Genomic DNA, 15,896 nt, shown 5'->3' with positions numbered 1-15,896 from the left:
GGATTGTTTGCTACATAGAGAATTAATAGAAAGAGTATAAATAGGGTTAAGCTAACTTATAAGAGTCTGTAGAATGATGTTAGAAGCATAAAAACAACAAATAGGGGCTTTAAAAAGTAATAAATGAAAAAAAATATAAAAAATAGGTTGATTCTCCCACTTTCATAGTTAAATTCTTTATTGGCTACCATATGATTATTATTCATTTAATTTATAAATAAAGACCTCAAGTTAACTAAATAAGCTTAAATTAACTTGTTAAGACTCTCATTCATTCCAAGCATGTATGACTCAGATTCAATTATACTTTATTGATTTCAAGTCTTTATGATTAAAGTAGTAATATATTCTTCTATCTTTTTATTAAGCAAATCAATATACAAGTTAGAATTAACCAAACAAGTGTAAATTAATTTATCTAATTCCTCACTTGTTTCAAGTGTTTACAAGTGAGAACCTATAAACACTTTACTTGTTCCAAGCATCTACAAGTTAAGTGCTCTATTACACTACACATGTTCCAAGCATATACATGTGAAGATTTATTTTTTCACTTACACAAAAAGATTATCATAATTAAGCAAACGAATAAAAATTATAATTAAAGATTAAGACTTAATTATTAACAAATGTTCTTAGACAATCTTAAAAGCAACAATTGCAACTAAAAAAGAATAGATAAAAATAGACTTGGTCTGAATAAAATAAAAGAACAACACATTTATTGTACACAAACCTAAAATTAACTAGAAGAATCAACCAATAAGATTTAATCTTCCATGTGAAAGACCACCCAAAATGAGAAGGAAAGTGGTGGTGGATGGATGAAATGATTGATCGATGATGGAAAAAGAGTGAGGCTAACCTTTTATAGTAGTGTTGGACGATCAGGTTTAATGCTCATAAATGTACTCATCCATGCTTTACGTAGGTGATTTCATAGTAACCATCTTCAACTATTGGACTTTGAGAACCACGTAACTAAGCTGGTTTTGTTTAGATTTTATAAGGAGATTTTTATGCAAAGATTTAATGGATAAAGTTTAGTTGAAGTTTATAAACTATAATGTTATGTTGGTAAAAAATTCCTTAAATCTTACACCAAATAATAACCAAAGCAAAAGCTTTATCAATAATAACCAAAGTCCAAATCAGTAAACGATCCAATGGACCCCCAATGCATATGATAATATGTGTAGACTAGGTCCTCTAGACAACCCATGTTAGACGAAACCACCATATGATATAAAGTAGACGATAACATTAGACAATTGCATTAGATGACTTCATGAGACGATTCATACTAGACGAGTTCATTAGATGATACACATATATTTAATGATATCATCATAAGATTCTTGGGAAATATTGAGTAGACAAGTGTAATAATGTACTGTTTAGACCATATGAGCATCAAATGATACATTGACTACCTAAATGACTTGTCTTTTATAATTTTCTCTTCACCATCTTTAACAACACTGTTAAAACAGATCTGTCTAATACTCTTAACCACAAAGGGATCTGTGTTGATTAATTAGTTTCTTACTTGTTTAATGTGAATCTTGAAGGAGTCTTTAAGGTTTAAGGCTTAGTTAATCAAACACACAGTTCTGGGTTAATGGACTGTTTTAAAACAATCAAGAAGAATTAAAAGAGAGAAGAGGAATCAAAACACACAATTTATACTGGTTCGATTCAAGGCGAATCTACATCCAGTCTTCTCCTAAGTAATACACTTAGGAGGATTCCACTAAACACAAAGGTTCCAAGAATTACAAGCACACCTATGTAATTCTAACCCCCAAAACCCAAGAACTTGATTCAACAATCAAGAACTCCCCCTAGGAGCAATGCATCCACACAATTGCACCTAGATCCACACTTCAACCACTGAAGCTACTGTAATAAAAAATACAGAAAACAAAACAAGAAACGAAAACACCTAAGTTGTGCAGATTTGACTTGATGCTCCTTGAATCAAGCAAGATCCATCATGGTAGAGTCAATCATCAATCATTCTTGGATCTGTGCTTGGGTTATTGCAGAATCTTCTGAAGCTCTTGTGTCTCTCAGATGGCTCTTTTTCAGATGAAGACTGCGTGATCTCTCTCAAAAATTCAGACCCAAAACAGATTACAAAACAGCTTTTATACAAAGGTTTTTGCTGTCACTAATTCAATTAGCCATTTACCTAATCGATTATCGTGAGTATATTTTCACTTACTTTGAACATTACTCACAGCTAATCCATTAGTTAAAGAACTAATCATATGCAGAATTACACAGCAGGCCTGAAATACATTTGATAAAGAGAAACTAATTGCCTAATGCATATCCTAACTGGACCAAGCTATGTTTTATCCTAGATCAGTAGACATCATCAAAATTGTTCTTCATTTATGGATGAAAGGCTCCCCCTTTCAACAATCTCCCCCTTTTTGATGATGTCCAAAACATGGACTGTGATAAGCCTGCCTGCAGCACATTAAGCAAACAACAAGAGCAGTACAAACACACAAAGCAAACAACAGCATAGGCATATAACAGATATCATTTTCATTACATACTCCCCCTACCAATAAACCATCAATATATCAAATTCTCCCCCTTTTTGGACATTAGCAAAAAAATCAGACAGATTTAGGATGCAATACAGGACAGCAGGAAAATTGTATCTAAACAGCGCAGCAATGTAAGAGATGCAGCAGGAGATAATGCATAACAACCAGGATAACAACCAGAATGCATAACAATTTCGCATAATGGATTAGCGGGCTCCTTTTGAGAAATTAAGTAGCAACTATGTGATGCAGAACTTAACACAGACTAAGCTTTAGACAGAACACGATAATGGATTAAGGCCAAGGTTAGGCAAGCAGCTACACAGTTTGAACACAGTAGGCATACAATGTATGACAATACTAACAACGCAGCAGGTGAAATCAGTAGCGCAGGTTAACATCAGAGTGCAGACAGCCATAAATCAAATCAGCAATTAAGTATTGCAATATCAGTTTAAATCAGTTGCAATATCACAATAGAAGAGGAACTTTTCACCTTGGCAATGCCTAAAATTTGACCTTTGTTATTAACACCTCTTGTAACATGACCAATAATTGGCTTTGTAAGATATCCTGCAGAACTTCTTCACATCTCCTTTCATGTGTCTTGAGCATCCATTATATAAAAGCTACATTGTTTTCCTTGCATCAAGACACACCTGAAATAAAGATTAAAGAGAAGATGCAGGTACCCAATTGAACTTGGGTCCTTTCATGTTAGTGGTTTGAGGTGTTCCTTTAGGTACCCATTTGTACTCTCCTTTAGGAACCCCACAATTTTTAAAGTAGCAGGAATTAGAAAAATGGCCAGGTTCAGAACAGTAAGTGCAGATAATAGAAGATGGTTTGCTGATGTTGAGAAAATTTCTACACGATAATCGATTAGAGTTGCCACTGTAACCAATTCCCTCTTTATTCAGCACACTCCTTTGAGATCCTAGTACAGCATCTATGTTGGATCTTCCTAGGGTAAATTTTAAGAGAGTTTTCATCAAATACTCTATCTTTTCTAGCTGTCCTGGGCAGTGCTCACATCTGGACCTAGGATGCTTTTCAGATTTTTCTAATTTCTCCAAACAAGTTATTAGATTCTCATTTTCCTCTTCTAACTGTTTTATCCTACCCTCAAGCCATTTAATCTCTCTTTTACGCTTGCTATTTGACTTTTGCAGTTTTGTAGCTTCCTTATGCAGTTCATTAAATGCATCAAGCAGTTCATAGTAATTATTTTCCTCATGTTCAGATGTGAAACTACTCACACTGCTTTTGGATGATTCTGCTTTAGCCATCAGACACAGATTATTTTCCTCTTCAGTGTTGTCATCAGATTCACTGGATGTGCTGGAATCATTTTCTTCCCAAGCAATGTAGGCTTTCTTTTTCTTCAGGTGCTTCTCTGCCTCATTTTTCTCTTCTAGTTTCTGCTTCATCTTCAGCACAGGGCAATCTGCCTTGATGTGTCCTGTCTTACCACACTCATAGCAGGTTTGAGTTCCAGATCTGGACTGCTTCTTGTTTCCTGCATGACTGTTATTAGTTTTATTCTTATACTTCAGAAATTTTGAGAACTTTTTCACCATTAGTCTCAAGGCTTCACTGTCAGAGTTGTGATCATCATTAGAGTCATCTACAGTTTCTGCTTTGTTCAGTTTTACTGCAGATTTCACTGCACTCTTCAAGGCTATAGTGTGCCTCTTTTCTCCATCCTCTTCTTCCTTAAGTCTTCCAAGCTCTAATTCATGTTCCCTCAATTTTCCAAAGAGAGTGGCTATGCTCATGCTAGTGAGGTCTCTAGATTCAGAAATTGCTGTCACTTTGGGCTGCCACGTCCTATTTAAACTCTTCAAGATTTTGATATTTAGTTCCTCTTTGTCAAAAGTCTTGCCAAGAGCTAGAAGATGATTTACTATATGTGTAAATCTTTTCTGCACATCACAGATGCTTTCTCCAGTCTTCATTCTGAACATCTCATACTCTTGAATGAGAGTATTCTTCCTTGCCCTTTTGACTTCATTTGTGCCCTCATGGGTTACTTCCAAGACATCCCACATTTCTTTGGCTGATTCACACACAGATACCCTGTAAAATTCATCCAAAGTTAGTGCAGAAGATATAATATTTTTGGCTCTAACATCATAATGTGCCCTCTTATTCTCATCAGGGGTCCATTGTGAGAATTCTTTAGGAAAAGTCTCTCCATCCACTATTTTAATTGGTTTAAAAGGTCCATTCACCACTGCATCCCATACCCCTTTGTCTACTGATTCAAGAAAGATTTTCATTCGAATTTTCCAGAAGGGATAGTTTTCCCCAGCAAACAGAGGGGGCCTGTTAACGGATGCCCCTTCAGCAAAGGTTTGAGATGTATTAGACATAACAGGATCTTTCTAATCGATTATCGTGCGATTAGCCAGCTCTGGTGCCAATTGTTAAAACAGATCTGTCTAATACTCTTAACCACAAAGGGATCTGTGTTGATTAATTAGTTTCTTACTTGTTTAATGTGAATCTTGAAGGAGTCTTTAAGGTTTAAGGCTTAGTTAATCAAACACACAGTTCTGGGTTAATGGACTGTTTTAAAACAATCAAGAAGAATTAAAAGAGAGAAGAGGAATCAAAACACACAATTTATACTGGTTCGATTCAAGGCGAATCTACATCCAGTCTTCTCCTAAGTAATACACTTAGGAGGATTCCACTAAACACAAAGGTTCCAAGAATTACAAGCACACCTATGTAATTCTAACCCCCAAAACCCAAGAACTTGATTCAACAATCAAGAACTCCCCCTAGGAGCAATGCATCCACACAATTGCACCTAGATCCACACTTCAACCACTGAAGCTACTGTAATAAAAAATACAGAAAACAAAACAAGAAACGAAAACACCTAAGTTGTGCAGATTTGACTTGATGCTCCTTGAATCAAGCAAGATCCATCATGGTAGAGTCAATCATCAATCATTCTTGGATCTGTGCTTGGGTTATTGCAGAATCTTCTGAAGCTCTTGTGTCTCTCAGATGGCTCTTTTTCAGATGAAGACTGCGTGATCTCTCTCAAAAATTCAGACCCAAAACAGATTACAAAACAGCTTTTATACAAAGGTTTTTGCTGTCACTAATTCAATTAGCCATTTACCTAATCGATTATCGTGAGTATATTTTCACTTACTTTGAACATTACTCACAGCTAATCCATTAGTTAAAGAACTAATCATATGCAGAATTACACAGCAGGCCTGAAATACATTTGATAAAGAGAAACTAATTGCCTAATGCATATCCTAACTGGACCAAGCTATGTTTTATCCTAGATCAGTAGACATCATCAAAATTGTTCTTCATTTATGGATGAAAGGCTCCCCCTTTCAACAAACACTTTGTCTCTTATCTAAGTTTATGATCTTAGTGATTATTGTCACTGATGCAATCAAATAATTGTCAATATTTTAATATATCAACACTTCACTAATCGTCTAATGGTTTATACTATGCATCTAATAAAAACATAAAGAAATGAGATTTCAAAACTTGCATGAAACCTTAATATACTTCTCCAACCTTATTTTATTGCATGAAGAGAGATCACACATTTAATAAATGTTATTTTGGAAAAAGTTGGAGTGTCCAAGGGAAGCTATGCATGAATTTCTAAAGGCGAAAAAGAAACCACTAACAGGATCCAAATTCATTTTGTGGACCTAGTCTAAATGGATCATTTGTTTCACAGGGTAGAGCTCAAGAAGATTTAAAGATCAAGAAGTTCCTACAAAAATTATGTGAGATTTCTAATTGTTAATATTTTGCTTAAATGTCTTGAATGAATTCTTATTTGATTACATACGTTATGATTAATGTACTAGATGTTAAAATTATAAGATTAATTTTGGTTCCAGCATGGCCTGGCTCTTATTTTGCAAGTAATTGATTGTTCAATGTTGTTTTAAATGTTTCGATTTAATTAATTATATGGTGAAATAATCAATTTTTTTGTATGTATATTGATTGGCATGCTATTAGAATTTAATTGATTATCTATAGAAACAATAGTTTATTTGGTTGAAGCTCAATGTTTTAATTGATTGTTTCAAAATTTAATCAATTACATGTTAATGTTTTGTAGTGTTACACCAATTATAACAACTATATTTATATCATGTAAGGCATTGTGATCACTGTCGTTTCTATGATCAAATTAAATAGGATTAGATTGTCTACTCTATTCAAAATATTAAATAAATACAAGGTTACTTAACCCAATTTGTCTCCAAGCGAATTCAATAGGAATCTCAACAATCCAACACTTATAAACATATGTAGAAAGTATAAAAGTGTGAAATAAAAGTAAAAAGGAGGGTTTGGTATAGATGATATAAATAAAATAATTATACAAAAAATATATTAATTCTCCAATTCATTCATAGTTGAATTCTTTATCAATTATCTTATGATTATCATTGTTTTTCAATAGTTTTACTGCAGTTCTATAATTAAATTAGTTCTTTACTTCCCTTTTCATTTTGTTTACATAAGTTCTATCATTTGGGTCCAACTTTACATTGTAATCCACCTTTTTCATTGTTATTCTAATCCGATCACAATTATGAATTGTATTATTTGTTGTTAGTTCATTTTCGTTGCACCAACTTTCTATTTTCATCTTGCATATAAATTCCTAATACATGTTTTACTTTTACATTTTCTCCCCAATGGACTTTTTTTTTTGTATTGACATCCTAGTTGAATCTATACTACATTAGGGGCAAACTTTGGAATTTTTTTTAAACTTGATGCGACTAAGGGTTTAACATATGGCTAATTGCGAATTTGAGCAATAACAATAGTTTGTTTAGTACTTCTATAAAAAATGACCTCTATTATAACTTTGATCATTAATTGATCACCTCATCCATTCACGCAACTTCCCTTCATGTCGTGGGTGGTCTTCCACTTGGAAGACTAGACACTATCAATTGATTCTCTTGTAATTTCATAGTTAGTATTAAGGTTATGTACAATAAAATGTTATGTTAGGATTGTCCTAAACTTCTTGTTGATAATTCAATCTTAATCTTTAATTACATTTTTTGTTAGTTTGCCTGATCCAATAATCTTTTTGTGTATGTGAAAAAGTAAATCTTCATATGTCCATGCTTAGACCATGTATAATGTAGTAAAGCACTTAACTTGCATACACTTGGAACAAGCGAAATGCTAATAGGTTCTCATATGTATATGCTTGGTAGAACTACGAAACTAGATGAGTTAATTTACACCTGTTTAGTTAATTCATACTTCAAAACAAGAAATATGCTTATTATCTATACCAAAATTTTTTAGGTAATGGGTAATTTTCGTAGGTAACTTGATATTATCTACGAATTACCTACGAAGAAAATTTCGTAGGTAAGCTGCTGGTGGTAGGTAACTTTATCTACGAGAATATGTCCGTAGATAAATTACCTCCGAACGTTACCTACAAAATCCTGGCGTGGGAATTACCTATGAAATCTAGGTGTGGAAAAAGTATTCAAATTACCTACAAAAAATTTCGTAGGTAAGTTAACTACGAACTTACCCACCAAAGTTTTCGTAGATAACTTATCTATGAAAGTTTTCGTAGGTAATTCTACAAAAATCTACGTATGTAAATTACCTATGAAATATTTCATAGGTAACTTATTTACAAAGTTACCTACGAAATATTTCTTAGGTAATTTACATATGCAATTTTTCGTAGGTAACTGCAAAACAGGAAATATAATAAAATTGAATTTTGTAACAACCCATACAATTTTCCCTAGAACATATACACCTTGTATTTGAAAATGTATACACATTATTGGCAATAACAACCAAAAACAACACCTTCAAATATAATAATAATATTTATAGAAGTTTCAATAATATCCATATCATCACATCAAAACAAGTCAAGCAATATCCATCATCACATCAAAACAAGATTAAGATACAATTAAAAAGTAAAACAGAAAATGAAATTCAACATATTTTGAAGTACTGAAATATTAAAACTAACTAATAGCCCTAGGTCAAGTCCTACAACTAAATTACTAACTAATAATCTGCATAATGAGATAAGTTTTGTCCATGATGTTGTACACCCTCCTGAGCATCATCTTGGTTTTGATCCTCATTTTGCGACTGTTCAGCATCTTGAAAAATGGTTTGTGCGGCGAGACGGAGAAGAGGGAGAACAACAAAAAGTCGGGATTCTAATTTTCTATGAAGTCGTTGATTCTCCTCCCTAGATTGATGAAACTCCTCCCTAGATTGGCGAATCTCTTATTCCAACCTTTGAATTTTTGTGAATCCACAATTGTAGTAGAGGTAGATGCTTATTGTGTGAAGGATTCCCCACAACTATTTCTTTCATTCAGTTTTCCAACCCCATATACTCGTCCCTTAGGATTTTTGCCACCAACAACAACCAACCAACTTTTTTTCCTTAACTTTTTTTCCTCAATAGGGTCCAATGGGAATACTTCTTCTCCTCCACCATAAGAAGCAGCCTCAAATCTTACTTGAGAAAATATAGTATGAAATTCCTCTTGTTATTCAAAATAAACATTTTATATAATGCCAATTTCTATATTAAAAAAGGAGGAAAGATGTAAGAAGTTAGAAAAATTATATATGTCTTCTTAGATCTTTCATTAACAAAATCAATGGTATTCTTCCGAACACGAGTTTGGTGAAAAACCTCATCAAAATGTACAAAACGACCTAACTCTTGTGCCTATAAAAAAACTAATTAATGATGATAAAATAGTAATCAAGTTGAATAACAAAGCTTTCTTAATGTGCATACCAAGCGAATGACATGCTCGTGGATGGTGATTGAGCCATCTGTGTGCAAACATCCACCCTTCTCAAATGCTCGATTCTTGGCATTACGAACACTCTTTGATCAAAAGTTAGGTTGGTTCCACTTAGCAAGCAAACTGTTCCATACTCTACCAAACATCCAACTAGGTTTTTTCCCAATTTTTCTTGCTTTAATAAACATCTCGAAAAGTCTACGAGAGGCCTTTGTGTTGAAAATCTTTCTAATCATCTCATCATGTTTAGGTATCCAAGTAACCTTTCTCTGTATTAAGAGATAATTTAGTTAAGACATTAATCATGCCTATAAACAATATATGAAAAGAAATTAAATATGCATAATTGAAATTTATTAGGGGTATGTTACAAACATAAACTTGCCTTAAATCTTTGAAAGAACACCTCATTCTCTTCATCTTTCATTGCACCCCAAGTCAACCATGGCTCAACATATTGTTGCTTAATTGTCTTAGTGATTGCCTTGGATGCAACTCTACTTGGGTAAAACCTAAAAATACAAACACATTAGTGAAAAATATGATGTCAATATCAAAAACCCATATAATATAAAAGAAAAAACAATTTCAACTAGTCTTGATTATTACCCATCATTACAAGGTTCAATAATTTCAAGCACTGCACCAATAAGAGGGTCATCGTGAACATTTATGGATGGTCACCTGCTTCAGTAGACATGTGTTGGTCTTCCTGAAGTACATTCTTAATAAGTTGGGAGGGTATTGAGGTTGGTGAATCATTTTGTCTGGACGGGAAAGACAATGATGTCAATCTAGCACCAACACATTGGGATGACATAGATGAAGGTATAGGTTCATTAATATGAGGTTGCACAGGGTTAACAATGGGGGGTTGGGAAGGCATGGGTTGAATAATGGGGGGTTGGGATGGCATGGGTTGATCAATCGAGGGTTGAGAAGGGGTCGATTCGGCTATTGATGGTCGGGAAGGAATTGGAACAACATTTGTAGGGGATTCAAGTACAAGTGCTTTTTGTAATGATAACTTAAGAACATATTTTGGTCGTCTTCCTTTCATTGTCCCCTTTCGCCCTTTTTTTTTCAGTTGGAATGTCCTTATTACATCTAGATGACATATCTAGAACTGCAAAGAAGAAAATAAACAAGGATGAAATTAGTCCCCTCTTATCAGAGCCTAAGACAAATGGTGGGTGGCAAAAGGGCTCAAACAAATATGGAACGTAAAGAGTAAAATGGCTTAGAGCCTATAGTTCCCTTAGATAAATGTAGTTTCAAAACCTCATGGGAATCCATCATTAAAGGGGTCAAGCCACATCTATTTTCATTTTTTTAGTTTTAGGCTGAAAGCAGTTCATGCAGTATGAAAATACCTATTAATTAACTCTATAAAAGGCACCCAGACTCACACATGCATGCCAATATCAAGTCCAATTTAATATATATGAATGCCATGCTATTTTCTTTTCCAATTAATATAGTAGTCATGGACTCCACATATGTGAGACTTTTAGATACAGACCAACCATAAAGCGAAGCATATGCTCAAAATATTAAAACAAAACTAGGCCCTCTGTCACGTCCTTTTTCATTTTGCAAAAGTTACTAACCAATAAGCCTTAAATTAGAACGTTATTGTGTCCGAAAATCAGACCAAGCAATAAAGTCCACTCTAAATACCATAGTTATAGAAAGAGTGATATTCTCACCTGTTAGCATTACTTTTATGTAGATTTTAGAACTTTAGTTCATTCTTAGCATTATTTTGCCATTTAAAACTTGTTTTAGAGTTTCTTTACACTTTCTTATATTGATTTAGTGCAGTTTTAGATTTATAAATATTTAGAGTTGTTCTAGATTGGTGTCTTAGCTTTGGATAGTGAAATTATGTTTTAAGGTTTAGTGTTAGGAATTAAATACATTTTTGTTCTAATTTGTGAATTGTTGGGTTTTGCTTTTGTAGACTGAGATTGCTAGGTAGACAAATTTTGAGTACAAAACTCCTAAGAAGAAAACTTTTGCTATTTCTATACCCTTTAGGGAGGAAATTGAAGCTCTTAATGCTCCATTGAGGAAACCAAAGTCAAAGCTTTATCTTTACTGTTTTTTTTTTTTGTCTAGATGCCCTTTTAGAACTTGTGATATCCCTTGCCTTCATTTATTTATTTATTTTTCAAACTTGTTTTTTGGTTTTCTAAGTTGTTACGCTTGATTATAAGTGAATCAACAAATGTGAAAAGGTTTAGCTTTTTTATTTTCACTTATTTATTTACTAAGTAGAGTAGCCAAATGGAAAGAGCAGATAGATATAGCTAAAGTAATAATGTCTGGTATTTCAAAAAATCATTATAGCTAAAGAAATGCACATGATATTTGATATCTAACACACATCTTTTGCTTTTTGTATCATGGTTGAGCTCAAACAAGAAACTCAACATTGTATAATGTCTCCCTATGCTGGCCAAGTTATTGCTATTCAAGAGAAACTTTTATGATAAAATCAAGTTTGCTCTTTTATTCGTTTTGCTTTGACTGTCTTTAATATAATAAATATTCACAAATTATGTAGAAAGGTGGGGTATATTTCTCTTTTTAGCAGAGCAATGGTTATTAGTAGTATCCACTAGTTATATCATAAAGTGGGGCAAGCAATTAGACATATCAACATCCATCACGGTCCACAAAAATTAGAGGGAATGTCGTTCGAGATACTTGTGGTTTGAACATTGTTGCTCTAAAAGCCACACAACTAAGGTTTCCTTAGTACCAGAAACCATTAAATACTTGGATTTTTAAGTCCAATACAGAACCTGAATAATCTTTGTAATATTTTTCTGATTTTCAACTCATAATAATGGATTTTCCTTCATTTGATTTGAAAAGAGAATCTGAGACTTGTTTTGTTGACTCTCGAATGATGTCAGAAACTTGTAAATTAACTATTTGACAATTGTAGCTTCCCATTATCTAAGCAGATTAATAACTTAGTGGTTAAGTATGCTAGGAGAAGCTGCTACATAAATCATATTCAGTTTAAGAATGTTTCTTTCAAGTTTTTAGGGTGAATTCAATATTTCTGCAGAAAATAGTAGCAAATTTTCTTTTGTAATATTCAGAATGTTAGTAAACTATTTACATGTTTATAAACTTCAAGGTGTAGTTTCCTCAAGAATAAAGTTGAATGGTGCAAGCAATTTTCCAAAGAAAGGAGGCAAATAATTGTTTCTCAAGACACCTTTCGCAGTTGAAGAGGAGTCAAACTGGTTAAAAGCCAATATTTATTAATGTTCCATGTAAACAAAGATTCAAAACAACAAAGAGATTCTATAATGGATGCATAGGGTTCAGGCTTCACATTTATTCAGGTGTTTGATTTTGTACTCTGCTAAATAATCACATTTAGTCATCTACTAAGTTTATTAGCAAATAGTGATTATAATAATTGCAGTCTCATTTTACACTTTTAGAGTTGTAGGAAGTAGTCTAGAATCTAGATAGATTAAGGTTGTTGTTTTAAGGTTAGTCTATTTTTGTGCTCTATTTGGCTGTTAAGTAGTGTAGTTTCTAGGTTCTTATATGTAGATTTTCGTTTAGCATTCTATTTTTCCTCTTTATATAGGTTAGTTTGAAGAACCTTATGGCAATAGTCCAGGAGAACTAGGCCAGCTATATTGAATAATGGCAATAGTCTGATTTTTTTTAATTGTATGTTGGAAGCATTAATCAAGGACTTCAGACATAATGGACATTGTGTTACTCGTCCTAGTCTTATACAAAAGTGTCCTTCTTTAGCTCTTGAGTATTAAGGAAGTGTATCTATTTCTTCATCCTCCTCTCATTCTAGAGATTGTAATACAAACAAATTCCTAAAAATGAGAATCCTAGATTAAGAGGGTGCATAAACGTCTCTATTTGTTGCTTTTGTTGTAATGATGCTGAAACCTCACCACACATTTTTTAATTGATAGTTGCTTAATCTTCTACAATTGGTTCACTAGCAAAAATCAACAACACCTAAATTTTGAACATATACTATTATGCTATGCACCAAGTGTTAGGGGAAAAACAAGAGAGTTTTGATGAGTATGATGGAGGAGAAGTAAACAAAATCTTAAATCACTTTAAACAAATAAATTTGTTCTATCAACTCAATGATTATGAGATTTAACTTTGAACCAATAAATTACTAGAATAAATAAGATTCAAGTTTTGGATAACTTTTTGTTATGTATACATTTTGAAAAGATTATGTAAACAGTAGTTATATATAAATTTTTTTAATAGTCAGGTTCCACAACTTAATAGTTAGTGTACATTTTTTAATACTAGTTTATCTAGTATAAAGCATTGTGGTTTAGGTTTTATAAGAAAAAGGCATTCTTTGATGTATATATTACATCTAATGAGAAACAGGCTTTGTTGTTTCTCTTTTGTAATGAAATAGAAGTTCATCCAGAAAAAAGAAACAACTTACAATAAAGGGCAATGTCTAATCCCATAATATTGAATCTCAGTACCAATAACACTATGGTCGTTTAATGGATAAAATTTACAATAACCAAAGCTAAGCATAAGGTGATTCTGCCATATGTCACTTGCTTCTTTTAGGCCAACGTTTCCACTTTTAAAAGACCAAAAACACACACCTCATTACATTTCAAACAGTAAACGTTAAATCATAAAGAAAATGAAAAATGACACATGGAAAAATAGAAAAATTAAGTAAACTAAGTACATTTAGAACCACTTTGAACATATTGATAACACAAAAAATTATAACTATCAATGCAAATAATATATACACTATATCTGACCTTTTTTTTTCTATTCCTGAAGCAATTTGGTATATGGAAACTATGGCTGTTACATTCAGGCCTATCAGAGTTGTAAAATTCTAATCTGTAAGATTTGTCATAAAGTGAATGTCAATAGGAAGGATTTATAGAAAATAGGTAAATGACAAAAAAGTAAAGCATTTTTAGACTAAAGATATGAGAACCAATATTATCATAATGATATAGTAATATTGCCATTACTAACCTTGGCAATGAATCAGTTTTGCGGAGTTTGATCTTGTTTGCTCTAAACTACAAAATAAAATAAGTAAACTCGGTAAAGAGCAAGCAAAGGCAAACTAAAATATTAAAATTTAAGGAGATATAGAAAACTTATATTCATAGTTAAATTTACTTAAATATTAATAGGTATGTTGCAAGTAATAGTTCATAAATGTATTAAGTGTGATTTTGGCATTTAAAACTTGCTTTTAGAGTTTCTTTACACTTGCTTATATGGATTTAGTGCAATTTTAGATTTATACATTTTTAGAGTAGTTGGACAATGGTGTCTTAGCTTTAGACAGTCAAATTTTTTTTTAAGGTTCAGTAGTGTATTTTTCTACTCTATTCCAGCAACTAGCGTAATGGTATTCTTAAGTTTTAGCCTATTTTAGACTAGTCTTGCTTGTGCTATACAGTGTAATAAGTATACAAGAGGAATTACAGTCATCCAAAAGTATTTAATACAAGCCAGGCCTTTCACATACAAAAGTCCAATCTAACAACAAACATTCCAAACATTAACTGATTACAAATGATGAGAGTACGTCTATTCAGAACTATCATCATCCAATTCCATTTCTTCATTGTCTTCTTTTGTTCATTGTCTTCTTTTGACTCATTATCATCAAATTCTACTTCATCATGTTCTTCTTCACATCATTGTCTTGAACACCATTTTCTGAATCTTCGAAGGTTAAAATAGGTTCAACTTCTATGATTTCATTAACGTGTGAAACTTGGTCTTGTTGGTAAGGCACACCATCATCTACATCTATAGCTTTTATGCGACCTCTAGGTTTTGTTTTGATTACGGCACACCAACCACACTTATCTACTCGAGGTGGTGGATATGAGACATAGTATACTTGTCTTACATTATGAGCAATTATAAATGGATCATATGGCACATATGTTTTATCCATCCGAATATTAACAAGATATTTAGAGTCCACTCTTGTACCTTTTCATGATGGATCAAACTAGTCACAATAAAATACAATTACTTTCTTGGAAGTGCTTGAAGTATTGTACTCTATCTTGTATATGTGTTTAATGACCCCATAGAAATCATCTTCACCTTCGCCTGTTAGCCCTTTTACATAAACCCCACTATTTATTGTCTTTTTACCTTGACTCCATGCATCAGTGTGGAACTGATACCTATTAACATATAATGTGTGCCATTGTTCAACCTCGATAAAAGGACCTAATGATAAATCTCTCAAGTGTTGGTTTGTCACACTTAAAGCCTCATTGTAAACGTACATTACAACATAAACTCAATGTCATTTTATTTATTAAATATTGAAGAAGTTAATTTATTTTCAAGTACATAGTTGATTCTTGAACCATTTAGGAAAATCAGCATGTATGCGACTAGAGGCCGTTGAGTCCTGAGATTGAAGGAATGACCTATTCAAATAAGTCAT

At 32.7% G+C, this 15,896-nt stretch overlaps 1 pseudogene; it reads right to left on the bottom strand.

The window, feature by feature from the left end:
* Positions 1-8,642: 8,642 nt before the first annotated feature.
* LOC146882418 (uncharacterized) lies at positions 8,643-10,077 on the bottom strand (annotated as a pseudogene).
* Between the last annotated feature and the right edge of the window lie 5,819 nt (positions 10,078-15,896).

The sequence above is a fragment of the Vigna unguiculata genome, chromosome 10, assembly GCF_037176805.1.
Source record: "Vigna unguiculata cultivar grain cowpea cultivar isolate G323 ecotype 2 chromosome 10, ASM3717680v1, whole genome shotgun sequence".
NCBI lineage: Eukaryota > Viridiplantae > Streptophyta > Magnoliopsida > Fabales > Fabaceae > Vigna > Vigna unguiculata.
This window is presented reverse-complemented; position numbering and strand designations above follow the sequence as displayed.